The 20,744-nt window shown below is 45.8% G+C and overlaps 1 protein-coding gene across 3 annotated transcripts in view; it reads left to right on the forward strand.

Moving 5' to 3' along the window:
* LOC135057832 (zinc finger protein 37-like) overlaps positions 1 to 20,744 on the forward strand; it is a 109,151-nt gene that overhangs the window by 57,408 nt on the left and 30,999 nt on the right. For 2 of the 3 annotated variants that reach the window (XM_063963575.1, XM_063963573.1), the window contains exons 2-3: positions 13,095 to 13,181; positions 16,062 to 16,152. The gene's annotated coding sequence lies outside the window, so the exon portion shown is untranslated. The remainder of the gene's footprint in view (positions 1 to 13,094; positions 13,182 to 16,061; positions 16,153 to 20,744) is intronic. The other variant, XM_063963574.1, reaches the window with a different exon arrangement.

The following is a 20,744-nucleotide window of genomic DNA, read 5'->3' on the forward strand; positions in this document are numbered from 1 at the left end:
TCAACTCGGAATGACCCCCATTGTCCCTTACCTGGACGATCTCCTGATAAAAGCAAGTTCCAGGGAGCTTCTACTGCTCCATATAGATCGCACTATCCAACTTCTGTCTCACCACGGGTGGATCCTCAGTCTACAGAAGTCGCAACTGGAACCGTCTCAAAGGCTCTTATTTCTGGGTATGATACTGGATACGGTAGCTCAGAGAGTGTTCCTCCCAGAGGACAAGGTGGTGACACTTCAAGAGATGGTTCGCATGGTTCTCCGAACTGCTCAAGTTTCCATCCATCTTTGCATAAAATTGTTGGGAAAAATGGTGGCCTTGTACGCGTTCCATGCCAGACCCTTCCAATTGAACATCCTGAACAAGTGGTCCGGTTCACATCTTCAGATGCACCGGATGATTCAGCTGTCACCCCAGGCCAGGATTTCACTCCTGTGGTGATTACAGTCTTCCAACCTGCTGGAAGGTTGACATTTCGGGATTCAGGATTGTATCCTCACGACGGATGCAAGTCTGAGAGGATGGGGAGCTGTCACCCAGGGGGTGCAGTTCCAGGGCAGGTGATCTGCCCAAGAGTCCCTACTTCCAATCAACATTCTGGAACTTTGGGCTATCTACAATGCTCTGATTCAGGCCTCCCCTCCACTCAGGGATCAGGCGTTCCAGGTTCAGTCGGACAATGTCACAGCAGTGGAATACATCAATCGACAGGGAGGGACAAAAAGCATAGCCTGCATGCAAGAAGTGTAAAAAATACTTCTCTGGGCGGAAAGAAATGCAAGAGTGCTGTCCGCAATTTTCATTTCAGGAGTGGACAATTGGGAAGCGGACTTCCTGAGTCGCCACGACCTCCACCCGGGGGTGTGGGGATTACATCCTCAGGTGTTTTAACAGATTGTCGACAGGTGGGGTTACCTGCAGATCGACATGATGGCATCTCGGCTCAATAAGAAGCTTCGCTGCTACTTCTCGCGAACCAGAGACCCTCAGGCGAGTGCAGTGGATGCGCTGATGTCGCCTTGGCCTTACCGGCTGGTCTACCTATTTCCTCCGATTCCGTTGATCCTAAGGGCGCTCCAGCAGATCAGATATCACAGAGTACAAGCAATCCTGATTGCGCCGGATTGGCCCCGAAGGGTGTGGTACGCAACTCTTCTGGACATGTCCATAGAAGACCCTTGGCCTTTGACGCTACGAAAGGATCTTCTTTCTCAAGGACCGTTCATCTACCCGGACTTACGGCGGCTTCGTTTGATGGCATGGTTGTTGAGCGGTACATCCTCGCTCACAAAGGGCTTTCCAGAAAAGTCATTGCCACTATGGTGCAAGCCAGAAAACCTGTGACGTCAAAACACTATCATGATATCTGGAGGAGATATGTCTCTTGGCCCGAGGAATGCACGTATCCACCTGCAGAGTTTCACTTGGGACATTTCCTACAAGCTGGTGTTGATAAAGGTTTACGTCTGGGCTCCGTTAAGGTCCAGATTTCAGCTCTCTCAATTTTCTTACAGAAGAAATTGGTTGTGTTGCCAGAAGTTCAGACCTTCTTACAAGGGGTACTCCACATACAACCTCCCTTTGTGCCACCTATGGCACCCTGGGCTTTGGATGTAGTGTTGAAATTTCTACAGTCCTCCTGGTTTGAGCCTCTGATGACAGTAGAAGACAAGAACCTCACTTGGAAGACAGTGATGTTATTGGCCCTGGCTTCTGCTAGACGCGTCTCAGAATTGGGGACCTTATCATGTAAAAGTCCCTACTTGGTCTTTTACGAGGACAGAGCGGAGCTCCGTACTAGACAGCAGTTCCTTCCGAAGGTTGTCTCCGCATTCCACCTGTACCAACCTATTGTGGTTCTGTCCTGTTCTGATGCTTCTGCTCCTCCGGAGTCTTTGGATGTTGAAGATCTATGTCAGGCGCACAGCTCGTGTCAGAAAGACGGATTCCTTATTCATGCTTTATGATGCACAGAAAAAGGGTTGTCCTGCTTCAAAGCAGACCATTGCTCATTGGATTAGGCTTACTATCCAACAGGCCTATGTGTCGGCAGCCTTACCTGTTCTTCAAGAGTCAGTGGGCTCTTCCTGGGCGGCTGCCCGTGGAGTCTCGGCCTTGCAACTATGCCGAGCGGCTACCTGGTCGGGGAAGAACACTTGTGAAATTCTACAAATTTGATACCCTGGCCAAAGAGGATACCCAGTTTGGGCAGGCGGTGCTACAGCAGTCTCTGCATGTTCCCGCTCGTTCTGGAAGCTTTGGGACATCCCCTTCATACTAAATCTGTCCCCAATATCCCTTATGGATGCTAAAGAAAATAGGATTTTAAATACCTACCAGTAAATCCTTTTTCTCGTAGTCCATAAGGGATATTGGGCGCCCGCCTCTGTGCGGTGACTTTCTGCAGGTTATCTGTTATATGTTACAGTTCAGCTGTTGCTGTTTTCTGTTGCTGGCCAGGTTATGTTATGGTGTGCTGGTGTGTAAATCTCACCACACTTGTTGTTTTGTTCCTTCTCTCAAGTATGTCCTTTCTCCTTCGGGCACTGTTTTACCTATAACTGCCTGTGGGAGGGGGCATAGAGGGGAGGAGCCAGCACACCCAGTTAAAGAAATTTAAAGTGCACTGGCTCCTTTGGACCCATCTATACCCCATCATTAAATATGTCTCCAATATCCCTTATGGACTACGAGAAAAGGATTAACCGGTAGGTATTTTAAATCCTACTATCATCGATAAAGTGATACCAGGTTTGCCCCCATTAGGCCATCTACAAAGAAATAAAAATATTTTATTTTGTTTTAACAAATAATTATTTTTACTTTGACTGATCTTATTATGTCCAACAGGTGGGGACAGCGATGGGTACCAGGTTTTCCACTAGTTACGCTAATTTGTATATGGCATACTGGGAAGATCATCATATCTTTGTAGATGGCCTAATGTAGCAAACCTGATATGCTGGTATCATTTTATCGATGATATATTATTTATTTGGGATGGTAATCGTGTTGATTTAGGTGCATTTTTGGAAAGACTAAATACTAATGGTTTTAATATCCAATTAACTTCAACTATTAGTAAGTAGGCATTGTAATTTTTGGATCTGTGGATTTATATAGAGAATGATTCACTAATGACTAAAATTTATAGAAACGGTTATATTGAGAAAAATAGTATGCATCACCACAACTGGCTGGATAGCATCCCTTTTTGTCAGTTCATTAGAGCGAAACAGAATTGTAATGATGCAGCCATTTGTGATAAACAAACTGAAGAAACAGGGGACTTATTCCTTAAAAAAGGCTATTCTAAAATGGAAATACAAAGAGCAAAATAAAAAGTTGAGAAAATAAGCAGAAAGGACCTGTTGAAAGATAAAACACACAATATACCTACTCAAAATAAAAATGATAGATTTAAGTGGGCATTTGTTAGTAAGTTTAATCCCCTCCATAATGAAATTGAAGGCGTATTTAAAAGGAACTTGGGTCTCCTTAAAAAGCACCCAGTTCTAGGACCAGAACTACCAGACAAACCGTCCTTTATCGGAAAGCACCATCCCTAAAAAATAAGATTGTAAGGAGTAGTATAGAACAATTACCCAGATCAAGCATAAGATCTCAGGGTTTTCATAGATGCGGACGCTGTGTCGCATGTCGTAGTGTTAAAAGTAAAGTCAGTAAGATGGTAAATTTTACTGTAAATAATGTGAAATATAAAATTAAGGATTTTTAACATGCCAAAGTATATATGTCCACAGATGCTATTGAATGCATCTGTGGACATATATATATATATATATATGTGTCACAACTGAGGGCTGGTGTCGGTAGCTGGAAGCCTCAGTTGTAGGGGCTGACGGGTTCCTGAATTTAGGAGGTGAGAGAGGACTCCTAGACATACGCTGAGACAGTAGTACCGAATGCCTGAAGGCGTGACCACGACAGCAGGAGGTGCCTTTCGGGTTTTTATTAAATCATAAAAGTCAAAGAATGTGCAACCAAACAATAAATGTCACAAGTGAGTCTCTGAATCACAACTGGTTAAGACCAGTAATCCGGAGTATAAGTGGAAGTGCTTTATGATTCTTGGAAACACAGGTGAAGCAAAAAGTGATGCTGGGGATCGCAGGTAAAGCTTTGAGTGATGCTGGAGATCGCAGGTGAAGCTTTAAGTGAAGCTGGGGATCATAGGTAAGCTTTAAGTGAAGCTGGGGATCGCAAGTAAGCTTTAAGTGAAGCTGGGGATCACAGGTAATAATACTCCACTGTAATGGTGAGTACTGGTAGGAGTGAAGACAGAAGACTGCTGGAGACTGGCTGCTGGAAGCCGGAGTCATACCCCCTGCTAGCGCTGGGTGCGGAAACAAGGTAGGCAGGTTGCACCACAGAGCATCAGCACAGGAGAACTGGAGCTGCACCGCAGAGAGTAACCATAAGGGAGTCAGGCTATACTGCAGGGAGTGTTCACAGGAGAGTCCTTAGTGAAGCTGCATACAGGAACGCTGGAGAGACAATTGAAGCACTGACAACCTTCTGGGTGCTGGGACAGGATATTTATACCTGCTGGATAGCAGGGATTGGCTGACAATTATGCTCAGGCTCCGGCAGCACTGTGGATAGGTGAAAAGAGTAACATGTGATTTAATCCAAAATGGCTGCGCCCATTGGCTGAGATTGAATGGGAAAGAAGCACTCAGAAACCATGTGTCAAACGGTAATGGCGGCGGAGGCACAGCAGCAGAAACTCCACGCGCCCAGACGCGCACGGCGGCCACAGGGATGGCGACAGCGGCTACTACACACAGAGGACACACATCCATCGGGAGACCACAGGCACGGCGGTGACGGCCACGACGGGGCTGAGAGCACTGTACCACCGTAAGTGTATACACTAAGGAGGTCGCTGAACCAGTACTGCAGGCCATACCCATGAAATATAACCCAAGGCATAGTTATAGCCCGGCTCTGGCTCTTTGAGCCAACCTCAGGAGACATCTAACAGGCAGGAAATGGCGTCCAGTTACCCGGATCGTGACAATATATATACAGTGGGGCAAAAAAGTATTTGGACAGCCACCGATTGTGCAAGTTGACCCACTTAAAAAGATGAGAGGTCTGTAATTTCCATCATAGGTACACTTCAACTGTGAGAGACAGAATCTGAAAAAAAAAACCTAGGAAATCACATTGTATGATTTTTAAACAATTTACTTGTATATTCTTGTGGAAAATAAATATTTGGACACCTACCAAGCAGCAAGATTTCTGGCTCTCACAGACCTATTACTTCTTTAAGAAGCTCTTCTATCCTCCACTCGTTACCTGTATTATTGGCACCTGTTTGAACTGGTTATCTGTATAAAAGACACCTGTCCACACCCTCAAACAGTCAGACTGCTACCTCTCCACTATGGCAAAGAGAGCTGTCTAAGGACACCAGGGACAAAATTGTAGAGCTGCACAAGGCTGGGATGAGCTACTCGACAATAGGCAAGCAGCTTAGTGAGAAAAGATCAACTGTTGCCGCAATTATTAAAAAATGGAAGAAATACAAGATCACTGACAATCTCCCTCGACCTGGGGCTCCATGCAAGATCTCACCTTGTGGGGTATCAATGATCTTGAGAACGGTGAGGAATCAGCCCAGAACTACATGGGGGGACCTGGTCAATGACCTCAAGAGAGCTGGGACCACAGTCACAAAGATTACCATTAGTAACACACTACGTCGTCCTATATTGAAATCCTGCAGCGCCCGAAAGGTCCCCCTGCTTAAGCCAGGCCCATCTAAAGTTTGCCAATGACCATCTGGATGATTCAGAGGAGGATTGGGAGAATGTAATGTGGTCAGTTGAGAGCAAAATCGAACTTTTTGGTATAAACTCCACTCGCTGTGTTTGGAGGGAGAAGAATGATGAATGGCATCCCCACTGTAAAGCATGGGGGTGGAAACATCATGCTTTGGGGCTGCTTTTCTGCAAAGGGGACAGGACGACTGTTCAGTATTAAGGAGAGGATGAATGGGGCCATGTATTGTGAGATTTTGGGCAAAAATCTCCTTCCCTCAGTGAGAGCATTGAAGATGGAACAAACATGGCTGGGTCTTCCAGCATGACAATGACCCCAAACACACCAACCGGGCAACTAAGGAGTAGCTCCGTAAGAAGCATTTCAAGGTCCTGGAGTGGCCTAGCCAGTCTCTAGACCTCAACCCAATAGAAAATCTGTGGAGGGAGTTGAAAGTCCGTGTTGCCCGGCGACAGCCCCAAAACATGACAGATCTAGAGAAGATCTGCATGGAAGAGTGGGCCAAAATAATTGCTAGTGTGTGCAAACCTGGTCAAAAACTACAGGAAACATTTTACTTCTGTAATTGCCAACCGAGGTTATATTACAAAGTATTGAGTTAAAGTTTTTGATTGTCCAAATATTTATTTTCCGCAAGAATATATAAATAAATTGTTTAAAAATCATACAATGTGATTTCCTAGGTTTTTTTTTCCAGATTCTGTCGCTCTCAGTTGAAGTGTACCTATGATGGAAATTACAGACCTCCCTCATCTTTTTAAGTGGGTCAACTTGCACAATCAGTGGCTGTCCAAATACTTTTTTGCCCCACTGTGTGTGTGTGTGTGTGTGTGTGTGTGTGTGTGTGTGTGTGTGTGTGTGTGTGTATGTATATATATATATATATATATAGGACAAACTACGAGATGTTTAAAAACTAGGCTCGCAGAGCATATATATAATATACGTAAAAGGTATAAAGCGCATTTATTGTCAGCCCAGATTTTGGGCAGTGGAGCAAATTAAACCTACTTGGAGGACAAGGGATTTGGAAACTAGGCTGTGTAAATGTGAAATGAATTTGATTTTTAATCCTAATATCCTGGTACCTGTTGGTTTTAATTTAGATTTTGAAATGAAATGTTTTTAACTTGATGTTTATTTTTTGTTTTATATGTGTACCAATTATTGGCATACTGGTGTATTTTTATTACTAAAACTCCATTTTATGTGTTTCGATTTTATGTGTCCTTTGGAGCAATTTTAAATGAACTCGGACTGACAAATCTTTTTGAACTATGTGGGACAACGGAATGAGGAAATCTAAGGTCGGAAGTTCCAATAAATTGAGCATCCCACCGTGTGGAACGCATGGTGGAATGCTAAATACGGAAGTCCCCATGGCTCCTTAAGATAATCGAGACTTAAAACCGTAAGTTCCGGTCACATGATGTGTGGAACACAAAATGGAATGCATACCGCGGAAGCGGAAATATACGGAGCGGAGGTTGTTCTCCAGCGCCAATCGAATTAACTCAGCTGTTTCATCTTTGTGTATGATAGATTGGGGTATAAGTATTAGGACTTTTTCATTCTGCCACTATATGCTTCTGAGGAAGGATCTATATTAATCTGAAACGTGTTAAGCAAAGTGGCGATTCTGAATAGGACTGGTTGCGGATCGAGACTCTACTGACGGTGAGCCCTGCATGAGAGTGAGGGTGTCCGGGACCCTGCTATTTGTGCTGAAAGAACTGACCGATGAGTGTTGTAACTCTGTAACCAGAGCATCCTATTGTTACATGCTGCTATTCCTTTTATGTTTGTGAGTGTATTTGTATTAAAATATTTTAAACCTTTATCAAAAAGGTGTGCACTATTGTTATCTATTTTTTTCTCCTCAATGGTTGATTTCTGTTCACTACGAGTGAAATATATGGAAGAGACCACATATGAAAAATAGAGATCATGGGAGCATGAAACCAACATCATCTGGACATATCACTTTGTGACCTTTCCTAAGAGGTCTATTCACCTTGGAACATTTATAAAAGGGTGATTACTGTTTTTAATTATCTGGTATTTGCCCCTCTAGTTATTTCGCCAATGGCCCTTATAAAAGACGCGGAGTGGCTATCTTATTTCACAATTCAGTTCACTTTGAACTCATTTCCCAAATTTCGGATAAAGATGGACGCTATTTAATTTTAGTGGGGAAACTAGAAGGTAAAGTCACGACACTTGTCTCCTTATATGCTCCCAATACCAATCAGATTTCCTTTTCACGGAAACTATTTGAATCCATACAAAAGGTTCAAAAAGGCCATGTAGTGATTATGGGAGACTTCAATGTTGTACCAGATGAAAAATTAGATAAATCCTTCTCTCCTACGAAACCCCTTCAAGGACTACGTCCCTAGGCTGAGTTGGGACGATTATTGAGTGAATTTGATCTATACGATGTATGGCGTATACAGTCTCTAAAGGTTAAAGACTATACCTTCTCCCATGTGCATAATTCCTATTCCTGCATAGATTTGCCCTAAGGCGTCATCCACTATGGCTGACGCTTTGGAGACCTACCTGGCCACCAACTCTCCCCTCGACACGTCAATCCCCACACATTGGTGTGCCCTAAAAGCAGTCCTGCGAGGAGTGGCAATATAGACGGGAGCCCAACTTAAGAAGCAGTACTTAAAGCAGCAGGAGGATTTAGAGCGACGCCTCCTCCAGGTAGAGTCCTTAAATATTGAACACCCTTCCCATCTTCTGAAACATGTACTAGTATTCCTTAGAAATCAACTCCACACATTGTTCTTACAGCGTATGAAACATGCTTACACTAAGTTACAAAAAAAGTTTTACACACTGAGCAATAAATCAGGTACATTTTTAGCTCGCAAGTTGAGACTATGCCAAGTTAGAAACAAAATCAAATACACCCAGACATCGGAAGGTCAGAAACTTCTAAACCCATCTGATATTGCGGAGGAATTTGCTGAATATTACACACAACTATACAATCTCAAATCTGATCCTGACACTGTGCAACCCACTCCCTCTCTTATAGCTTCTTTTTTTGTCAGACCTTTCCCTCCCCAAAGTGTCTGCGGACACTTTAAACTCCCTAAACGCACAATGGTCTGAGGTGGAAATAGCACTAGTTATCAAATCCCTGCCATCGTTGAAGGCCCCTGGCCTGGATGGATTTATTAATTCCTTTTATAAAAAATATGCCCCGAATCTCATTCCGACTGATATGCCACTGATTGTGGATCTTTACCTGAAGAAATGCTAGAGGCACGTATCATCACAATCACTAAGCAAGATAAAGACCCCTCTCTGTGCCAAAACTACAGACCCATTGCATTGCTCAATACGGACCTAAACATTTTTCAAAGTTTATAGCGAATAGGCTATCTCCTCTTATCCCTCACATTATTCATCCGGATCAGGTGGGGTTCGTCAGGGGTAGGCAATCAACGGACAATACGAGAAAGGTTTTTGATCTTGCTGAATATATAACAATCAAGGGTGAGGAAACTATTTTCCTTTCCTTAGACACTGAAAAAGCTTTTGACAGGTTGCACTGGGGATTTCTTTGTGAGATTTTATTGGGAATTGGTCTCAACGGTGCAATCTTGTCCTTTATATTAGCATTATATAGCTCCTCAACAGCTGTTGTGTTCAGCAATGATTTTTTATCTTCCCCTTTAATATTTCAAATGGCACTAGACAGGGATGTCCACTATCACCCCTCATGTACGTCCTCGCAATAGAACCGCTTGCAATTGCAATAAGCCAATCCTTATCCTTCCCAGGCATAAAGGTTGGGTCGTCTCTCCACAAACTTGGCCTGTTTGCGGATTATGTGCTTTTGTTTATTACACACCCCGACACTGCGCTGCCGGCCCTACGTGAGATTATTAAACACTACTCGACAGCATCTTACTATAAACTCAACACGTCTAAAATGAAAGCTCTACCGTTTAATTTAACACCAGCAAGGTTGTGTATGTTTAAGAGTCTTTACAAATATAACTGGAAGAAGGACTATATTTTATATTTAGGTATTAATATCCCGAACTCCCTATCGCAAATTGCAGATCTCAATTACACCCCACTACTCTCATAGATAGAAGCGTTATTACAAAGGTGATTGGGTTTGGAGGAGTCATGGTTTGGCAGAATAGCAACATTTAAAATGTCAGTTTTGCCCAAATTGATGTACCTTTTTCTTTCAATACTTTACCTAGTCCCCCAGAGGGTCATTGGCCAAATACACTCTTTGTTACTTAAGTACGTTTGGAATAAGAAACCTCCCCGTATAGCGTACGCTTAACTAGAGCACGGAGGTTTGGAGGGCTCGAAGTGCCAGACTTAAAGAAATACCAGCTTGCTTGCCTTGTAGCACAAATCAGTGACTGGTCTTTACCTGCAGGCAGGAAGCAGTGGGTGGACTTAGAGAAACAGCTATGTGCACACGCCTCGCTGACTTGTGGATTCCGGTCCAACAGAGACAACTCTCACACATTACCTCCCATGTTATCATAGACTCCTATAAGGCGTGGGATACATTAGAGGTTTCTTCTAAAAATGTCTCTCTCCCTTCTCGCAAACTATCGCTATCAACTCTCTCGGGCCTTATTCCAGATTTTAATCTTTTTAAGTGGATATTATGTGGTATTGACACCATTTCGGAATTGGTAGATTGTACAACAATTACTCCATTTAGTACTCTACAAGCCCAGTATGACCTCCCAGCTAGAGAAATGTTTTCCTACTATCGTATTACCCATTGGATAGCCAACTCATTACGGTCTTCAGGTCCAATGCTCTTGCCACTCCCCAAGATGTTAGCGAGAATTACGTCCAGTAACGCCAAGGGTTCTATAGTATTCTGGTATGCAATGGAATACAGCTCTAAGAGGGGGACTAAAACCCCAACTCAACTCCAATGGGAAGTGGATCTCAACTGTTCCTTTACCCAACAACAATGGGAGTTGATTTACCTTTCGTCACATACTATGTCCAAATGCACCAACCACATCGAAATGCACTTTAAACTGCTACATGGCCTTTATTTTGCCCCTGCTAAGTAACACAAGATCTGGCCTACAGTGTCCAAATTATGTTGGAGGAATTGTGCGGAGGTGGGCAGCACCTTCCATATCTTCTGGGCATATCCTATACTCCACCAGCTCTGGAAAGAAGTATTTATATTTGCCTCCAGTTATACGTATCCCCCTTTCAGAGTCGCCTTCACTGGCTTTATTACATATTTACCCAAAGGATAATCCTAATGCTGATCGCTATGTTTTGGGCCACATTTTCATTGTCACTAGAGCAGTGATAGCACAGGATTGGAAGAGCTCCGCTCCTCCTACGCTATTAAAAATTGTCTGGAAGTTCCACCATGGTTTTCAAATGGAGACCTCTGGCATACCTTACTCCCTTACAGACAATTATCCACTAGTTAAGTGGTCCCGGTGGCATGAGTATTTGACATCTCAAGATGGGGCTAATGTAATTTTAAATCCAGATTGATCACAAGACCAGGAATCGTGGGTTCCTCACTGTTTTATATTTTTCATGTTGACATTTTATATTGTACCTACTTTCTTTGTGTGATGCATTGTATCTGTTTAATGCATCAGTAACTAATATGGAAGTTTGGGTTTTGGACTCCCTCTTCCTTGTTTCTGTATTTTCCCTCCTTTTCTTCTTTCTATATCCCCCCCCCCCCCCCTTCCGTGATTCACGGAATTACATTTTCAATAAAAAACGATTGATGGAAATTATCTGGTATTTGCGCTTTGTAGACATATTCATCTTTTTTGTTGTATTTGTCTGTTGGGAGTATTTGTGAATCTCTCTTTGAATGTATTGAGCTGCATAGATTACTAGGTGCTAACGCAACGGTGCAGAATATTTCTTTGTTAAATTTGAGGCCTGGGCAAGGGCGAGTTCACTGTGTAAACTGAAATAATTATTTTATACATATATATTTTATCATCAATACAGGAATATATAAAGACTTCAATCATTAGGTGTGTGCCTACTGTTTTTGGTGTGTGTCCTGTGTTTGCAAACAATATGCTTTGGACATTGTATTCAACCCTTTACCGTCCGGGGCTACTATTTATATTACAGATTGAGTATCCCTTATCCAAAATGCTTGGGACCAGAAGTATTTTGGATATCGGATTTTTCCGTATTTTGGAATAATTGCATACCAAAATGAGATATCAAGGCGATGGGACCCAAGTCTAAGCACATAATGCATTTATGTTTCATATACACCTTATACACACAGCCTGAAGGTCATTTTAGCCAATATTATAATATACTATGTGCATTCAACAAAGTTTGTGTACATACACACAATTCATTTATGTTTCATATACACCTTATACATACAGTCTGAAGGTCATTTAGTACAATATTTTTAATAACTTTGTGTATTAAACAAAGTTTGTGTACAATGAGCCACCAGAAAACAAAGGATTCACTATCTCAGTCTCACTCAAAAAAGTCAGTATTTCGGAATATTTGGATATGGGATACTCAACCTGTAATTTACTTTTTTATTAGTGTTTTTATAGGTTTTCCCTGACACAGGTGCATCTTACTGTACTGTATGTAAAGTACAGTACTTGTCAAAGAGAGGTTAGGTCAAAAGGTCGACAATGTGTAGATCGACAAATGTTGAGTAGGTGAAAAGTTCGACACCAGAATAGTCGACATAGGAGAATATTGGCTTAACTGCGAGTTTCTTTTTGGTTTTTCCCCTAAGTATATGCAGTACCACTGTGTATCATGACTGAATAAATGGCACTAATGTGACATAATGTGAATAAGGGACCCTACTACAGTTTGTGGTGTACTGTAATAAGAATTACGCCACTACATGCTGTGACATAGGAATGTGTGGGGTACTGTAATTAGAATTGGTTATACTATTGTGTGACCACTATTCCTTAGAAGTACAGTATAAGAGGTACAGTAATGTACACATTTTGAGTTTGTAGGGGGATGTCGAATCCCCTATCTCCGCCTAATGGGGTGAAATGAGTTCTACCACCTCTCCAGGGCCACTTTAAGCCCTGCAGTTACCATTTTCATGTCATGTTGTTTATTGTTTTAGTGAGAGGACTACAGTACTCATTTTTTTTAAACTGACTGATTTTTATGTGTGAACTACTGTATTGTACAGTATGGGGGTTTTGTTTACTTAAAAACTACTGTAGCAAAAACAGTATTTGACTGCTGTATACTGTAATTGGAATTTTTTTCACAGAACATCGGCAGCTCCACTCGATGCGCCGGCAGCAGCCTCCCAGGCATCCTTCTCGCTAGGGAGATCCCCTGGAAGGCTCCAACGGCAGTAAGTACTGTACTGTGCTTAAAGGACATCCTGTTTTACAACTTTACTGTAATTGTCTTCCTTTAGTACTGTATTTATCTTCCTTACACCCCTCTCCTCATAAAAGCCCTAACTCTCCCCGGCAGGCATACAGGGGCAGATTTATTAAGCTCGGTGAAGTGATAAAGTGGAAGGTGATAAAGGACCAGCCAGTCAGCTCCTAAATGTCATTTTTCAAACCCAGCCTGTGACATAGCAGTAAGGATCTGATTGGTTGGTCCTTTATCACCTTCCACTTTATTACTTCACCGAGCTTAATAAATCTGCCCCACAGTACTTATTGTAGAGTATGTTCTGGAATCTGGCAGTCACGGTTTAAAGCAGGCTTGTCCAACCCGCGGCCCGCGGGCCACATGCGGCCCAAGTCGGCTAGTAATGCGGCCCAGGAGCAGCGCTGCAGCAGAGGTTTTTTTTTTTTTTGAGTACGGACACCACATGTGAGGCTGAGCCGGCCCCAGCAGGCTGTCAGCACATCCTGATTGGATTGCTGCTGCTGGGACCAGCACCAGCTCACGCCCTCTCCGCTGTCAGTCATAGTGTAGCCCTCCTCCGCTGCATAGCGGCACACGTGACTGAGCAGCGCGAGAGTAGAGGAGCCCAGCGGAGAAGTTGGTTGTACAAGAACACGTGGAGCGGCGGACGGAGACGGAGGCAGCGCTGCAGGAGCGGTAAGTATGTGTCTGTGCGTGTGTGTGTGTTTTTTTACAGCTACAAGAGGCACAGTACAAGGGCGCAGCTACAAGGGGCACAGTACAAGGGGGCAGCTACAGGGCCACAACTACAAGGGGCACAGTACAAGGGGGCAGCTACAAGGGGCACAGTACAAGGGGGCAGCTACAGGGCCACAACTACAAGGGGCACAGTACAAGGGGGCAGCTACAAGGGGCACAGTACAAGGGGGCAGCTACAGGGCCACAACTACAAGGGGCACAGTACAAGGGGGCAGCTACAGGGCCACAACTACAAGGGGCACAGTACAAGGGGACAGCTACAGGGCCACAACTACAAGGGGCACAACTACAAGGGGCACAGTACAAGGGGCACAGCTACAGGGGCACAACTACAAGGGGCACAGTACAAGGGGCACAGCTACAGGGCCACAACTACAAGGGGCACAACTAGAAGGGGCACAGTACAATGGGCACAGCTACAGGGGCACAGCTACAAGGGGCACAGTACAAGGGGGCAGCTACAAGGGGCACAGTACAAAGGGGCAGCTACAGGGCCACAACTACAAGGGGCACAGTACAAGGGGGCAGCTACAAGGGGCACAGTACAAGGGCGCAGCTACAAGGGGCACAGTACAAGGGGGCAGCTACAGGGCCACAACTACAAGGGGCACAGTACAAGGGGGCAGCTACAAGGGGCAGCTACAGGGCCACAACTACAAGGGGCACAGTACAAGGGGGCAGCTACAAGGGGCACTGTACAAGGGGGCAGCTACAGGGCCACAACTACAAGGGGCACAGTACAAGGGGGCAGCTACAAGGGGCACAGTACAAGGGTGCAGCTACAGGGCCACAACTTCAAGGGGCACAGTACAAGGGGGCAGCTACAGGGTCACAACTACAAGGGGCACAGTACAAGGGGCACAGCTACAGGGGCACAACTACAAGGGGCACAGTACAAGGGGGCAGCTACAGGGCCACAACTACAAGGGGCACAACTAGAAGGGGCACAGTACAAGGGGCACAGCTACAGGGGCACAACTACAAGGGGCACAGTACAAGGGGCACAGTACAAGGGGGCAGCTACAAGGGGTACAGTACAAGGGGGCAGCTACAGGGGCACAACTACAAGGGGCGCAGTACAAGGGGGCAGCTACAAGGGGCACAGTACAAGGGGGCAGCTACAGGGCCACAACTACAAGGGGCACAGTACAAGGGGCAGCTACAAGGGGCACAGTACAAGGGGGCAGCTACAGGGCCACAACTACAAGGGGCACAGTACAAGGGGGCAGCTACAGGGCCACAACTACAAGGGGCACAGTACAAGGGGGCAGCTACAGGGGCACAACTACAAGGGGCGCAGTACAAGGGGGCAGCTACAAGGGGCACAGTACAAGGGGGCAGCTACAAGGGGCACAGTACAAGGGGGCAGCTACATGGGCACAACTATAAGGGGCACAGCTACAGGGGCACAACTACAAGGGGCACAGTACAAGGGGCACAGCTACAGGGGCACAACTACAAGGGGCACAGTACAAGGGGGCAGCTACAAGGGGCACAGTACAAGGGGGCAGCTACAGGGGCACAACTACAAGGGGCGCAGCTATAGTGGCACAGCTACAAGGGGCGCAGCTACAGGGGCACAACTACAAGGGACGCAGCTACAGGGGCACAGCTACTAGGGGCACAGTACAAGGAGCGCAGCTACAGGGGCACGACTACAAGGGGTACAACTACAAGGGGCACAGTACAAGGGGCGCAGCTACAGGGGCACAACTACAAGGGGCACAGTACAAGGGGCGCAGCTACAGGGGCACAACTACAAGGGGCGCAGCTATAGTGGCACAGCTACAAGGGGCGCAGCTACAGGGGCACAACTACAAGGGATGCAGCTACAGGGGCACAGCTACAAGTAAGTTTAATATGTTAACTATGTTTTCTATGGTTTTTTTGGATGATCAGGTATCGTTACTGTTGTTTTATTTTATGTGCGGCCCAAACCAAATTTTCATCTTCTAATGTGGCCCAGGGAAGGTAAAAGGTTGGACACCCCTGGTTTAAAGGGTGATGTGGAGTGTCTTTGTGGTAGGGCTATTGTGGGTTTTTTTTCCCTGTTGGAGACAATGTGTGGCTAAATGTTACATTATTACAGTACACCATTTTTTCTCCACAGTGCAGCCATCTACATACAGTAGTGCGCTGGCTTTGTCTGCTTGGCCACGCTAACCAGCGGTAGCAGCCTCAACATCTATTGGGAATATGAGGTGAAGCATGCGCCTTACGCCACATAGGGTGTACACAATACAGTATCATATTGTATGTAAATACTGTAGTACTGAAATCATGAATAACGGCTTAAGGGTCCCATACACTACAACGATATGTCTGAGGCTGAAGTCGGATGCGATTTGCCTTGAACTCCCCCGGGACCTTCCCAGGAGTGATTCCATACAATTTTGTACTGTTTTGCTATTTTGCATAAGATATATCGCATGCGATTGGTCAAGCCATGATAAATATATATCATATGACATACAATTGTACCACAAGATATATCTGGTGGGCTGGATTAGACTGCTGCCATTGATGGGAATGTCCTGGAGAATGCCAGTCAAACTTGTGCAATACATCGCATGCACAAAAAGATCACCATTTTCCATCCGATTCCATGCGATTAAGACAACTCAATCGTGCAGCACTAGCGATCCAGGGGATCCGATCCGACACTCATGGGACCGTACATTGGATCAGATCGAAAACACATATGATTTGACACTTTTCATACGCTATATATCGGTCCAAAAGGTCAGACTCGCATGAAACCGTGCAAAATCTTTGTAGCGTATGGGGCACTTTAGAGTGTAATGCTGCTGGGTGGGAGTGGGAGAGAGGGTATTTTCAGAATAGTGAACCTGAAATGAATTGTCTTTCTGAAAAACTTCTGTGTGTTTTTATACACCAGGATTCTTTACATCAGGTAACGACCGTTTACGGACGGCCCCAGTAAAGGGTTGAATACAACGTCCAGAGAGGTTTAGTGTATTGTTAGCAAATAAAGGATACGTGCACCAAATGACTGAATTTATCCAACTGCAGCTCTGCTTTCATGACAAAATGCTGTTCAGTATTAGTGTATAGTATAGTGAACTGTACTGTAGCATACTGTAGAAATGAAACTTGGGAGGAGGTGCCGAGCACATGGCCGGATTAAAGCAGGGGCAACAGGGGCGGCCGTCCTGGGGCTCCCACACTGTCCGTTGTCAAGTGGAAGAGTCTTTCTCCGTTGGCTCAGCTGTTCAATAACAGCGGCCGCCGAGGAGCTCCTCCAATCACAGTCAGTCTCATGGGATTTCCCATCACTATCCCACGAGACTGACTCTGATTGTTAGTTTATTTACTAACAATACACTAAACCTCTCTGGACGTTGTATTCAGCCCTTTAACAGTGACAGTGACTATTCAATCTGGCACGCTGTCCCTACTGCGGCTCCAGTGAAGTCCCTGCTACAGCAGGAGAAGCTCCATGAGTGATGCCGACTGGCCACCCCGGTCTGTCCATGTGTGCTTCTATTGCGCGGGGGGTTAGTGTCTCTTGCGGGCAGACGGGGATGTCCCTTACCAGCAGCCAAAGAGGGGTGTTGGTGTTTCTTGTGGGTGGGCAGCCTGCCACGGGTGTTCCTGTGGGAGAAATGTTGGGGTTAGTGTCTCCTGTGGGTGGGGGTTTTCCTTGCAGGCGGGCAGCCGAGGGGTGGCTGGGCTTTGCCAGCAATGTAAGTGGGTGCCCCCACAACCTCCATTGCCCTGGACCCCACCAGCCTTAATTCGGCCCTAGCCGAGCACAATAACTGTTTACACTGCCTGACTGATTGGCCGGCTTATCAGGGATCACCGTCCATTAACACAATAACGTATTGTTATCAGCCTTATAGTTTTCAGCATTCTCCACCCACTGGTTAAACTATGTATTGCGCCATGCCGCGACTTGCAAGAGTACACATCTGTACCCCTTTCAGGCCACATATAACGGATGGCACCCGGGAGCTATACATGGGTGCTTCCCTGGTGCTACCCTAGGGACCCTTTTCACACAGGCATCCCCAGCCTGGCATATTGCTGGGTCAGAGATGTGTGCGGAGCCGGCAAAAGTGCTGCCCGTCCATACAGTGTGAGCGGGAAATGGGTCGCATCGGCCCGGCAACCCGTTCAGACCGCACAGCAACCCGGGTTGAAGCCATCGCTCAACCCGGGATATTTCCCATGGGTCCTTTCAGACCGCACAGCAACCTGGGTTACTGCGCGCTCATGTGCCATAACCAGGGTTACAAGCTAGCAGTCTGAAAGGGGTAATAGTCATGTGACAGTTGGAAGCAGATAAAGTGTATTCATTCATGTTACAGAGTTTTCTATCATTACATCATGCCATCATATATATACACATATTCTGTGGATATATATAATATAAAATTATAACACCAGATGTAACACTATCCTAAACAGACGGCACTCACGGGTCTATATATATGGTATACTGTATATAGGTTTTGTTTTCTTTATTTCTCTAACGTCCTAAGTGGATGCTGGGACTCCGTAAGGACCATGGGGAATAGCGGCTCCGCAGGAGACAGGGCACAAAATAAAAGCTTGAGATATCAGGTGGTGTGCACTGGCTCCTCCCCCTATGACCCTCCTCCAAGCCAGTTAGATTTTTGTGCCCGGCCGAGAAGGGTGCAAACTAGGTAGCTCTCCAGAGCTGCTTAGAATAAAAGTTAGTTAGGTTTTTTTATTTTCAGTGAGTCCTGCTGGCAACAGGCTCACTGCATCGTGGGACTAAGGGGAGAAGAAGCGAACTCACCTGAGTGCAGAGTGGATTGGGCTTCTTAGGCTACTGGACGTTAGCTCCAGAGGGACGATCACAGGTTCAGCCTGGATGGGTCACCGGAGCCGCGCCGCCGTCCCCCTTACAGAGCCAGAAGAGACGAAGGTCCGGTGAAAGCGGCGGCAGAAGACATCCTGTCTTCAAGACTAAGGTAGCGCACAGCACCGCAGCTGTGCGCCATTGCTCTCAGCACACTTCACACTCCGGTCACTGAGGGTGCAGGGCGCTGGGGGGGAGCGCCCTGAGACGCAATATAACACACATATACCTTAGCTGGCAAAAGGAATACATCACATATAGCTCCAGGGCTATATGGATGTATTTTTTCCCCTGCCATTTTACACAAAAAAGCGGGAGTTAAGGACGTCGTGAAGGGGCGGGGCCTATCTCCTCAGCACACTGGCGCCATTATTCCCTCACAGCTCCGCTGGAAGGACGGCTCCCTGATTCTCCCCTGCAGTACTGCATCTGATTCAGGGTAAAAAAGAGAAGGGGGGGCATTTTGGCAGCAAATAACTAGATTAACAGCAGCTATAAGGGATTAACACTTATATAAGGTTATCCCTGTATATATATAGCGCTGGGTGTGTGCTGGCAGACTCTCCCTCTGTCTCTCCAAAGGGCTAAGTAGGGTCCTGTCCTCTATCAGAGCATTCCCGGTGTGTGTGCTGTGTGTCGGTACGCGTGTGTCGACATGTATGAGGAGGAAAATGAGGTGGAGGCGGAGCAGTTGCCTGTGTTAGTGATGTCACCCCCTAGGGAGTCGACACCTGACTGGATGATTGTGTTTAAGCAATTAAGTGATAATGTCAGCAATTTACAAAAAACTGTTGACGACATGAGAAAGCCGGCAAATCAATTAGTGCCTGTTCAGGCGTCTCAGACACCCTCAGGGGCCCTAAAACGGCCGCTACCTCAGTGGGTCGACACGGATCCAGATACAGATACTGAATCTAGTGTCGACGGTGACGAGACAAACGTAATGTCCAGTAGGGCCACACGTTACATGATCACGGCAATGAAAGAGGCATTGAACCTTTCTGACACTACAAATACCTCAAAGGCGGGTATTATGTGGGGTGTGAAAAAACTGCCAATAGTTTTTCCTGAGTCTGAGGAAATAAATGAGGTGTGTGATAAAGCGTGGGTTTCCCCCGATAAAAAACAGCTAATTTCTAATAAGTTATTAGCACTATACCCTTTCCCGCCAGAGGTTAGGGCACGGTGGGAAACACCCCCTAGGGTAGATAAGGCGCTCACACGTTTATCTAAACAAGTAGCGTTACCGTCCCCTGATACGGCCACCCTCAAAGAACCAGCTGATAGGAGGCTGGAAAATATCCTGAAAAGTATATACACACATACTGGTGTTATACTGCGACCAGCAATCGCATCAGCCTGGATGTGCAGTGCTGGAATCGCATGGGCGGATTCCCTGACTGAGAATATTGATACCCTGGATAGGGACAATATTCTGTTAACTATAGAACATTTAAAGGATGCATTGCTATATATGTGTGATGCGCAGAGGGATATTTGTACCCTGGCATCAAGAGTAAGCGCAATGTCCATCTCTGCCAGAAGAGCATTATGGACCAGACAGTGGTCAGGGGACGCAGATTCCAAACGGCACATGGAAGTATTGCCGTATAAGGGGGAGGAGTTATTTGGGGCTGGTCTAACAGACCTGGTGGCCACGGCAACGGCTGGAAAATCCACCTTTTTACCCCAGGTTACTTCACATCAACAGAAAAAGACACAGTCTTTTCAAACTCAGTCCTTTCGTTCCCATAAGTACAAGCGAGCAAAAGGTCACTCTTTTCTGCCCAAGGGCAGAGGAAGAGGAAAAAGGCAGCACCGTGCAGCCGCTTCCCAGGAGCAGAAGCCCTCCCCTGCTTCTGCCAAGTCTTCAGCATGACGCTGGGGCTTTACAAGCAGACTCAGACACGGTGGGGGCCCGTCTCAAGAATTTCAACGCGC

The sequence above is a fragment of the Pseudophryne corroboree genome, chromosome 3 (genome assembly GCF_028390025.1).
Source record: "Pseudophryne corroboree isolate aPseCor3 chromosome 3, aPseCor3.hap2, whole genome shotgun sequence".
NCBI classification, from domain to species: Eukaryota; Metazoa; Chordata; class Amphibia; order Anura; family Myobatrachidae; genus Pseudophryne; species Pseudophryne corroboree.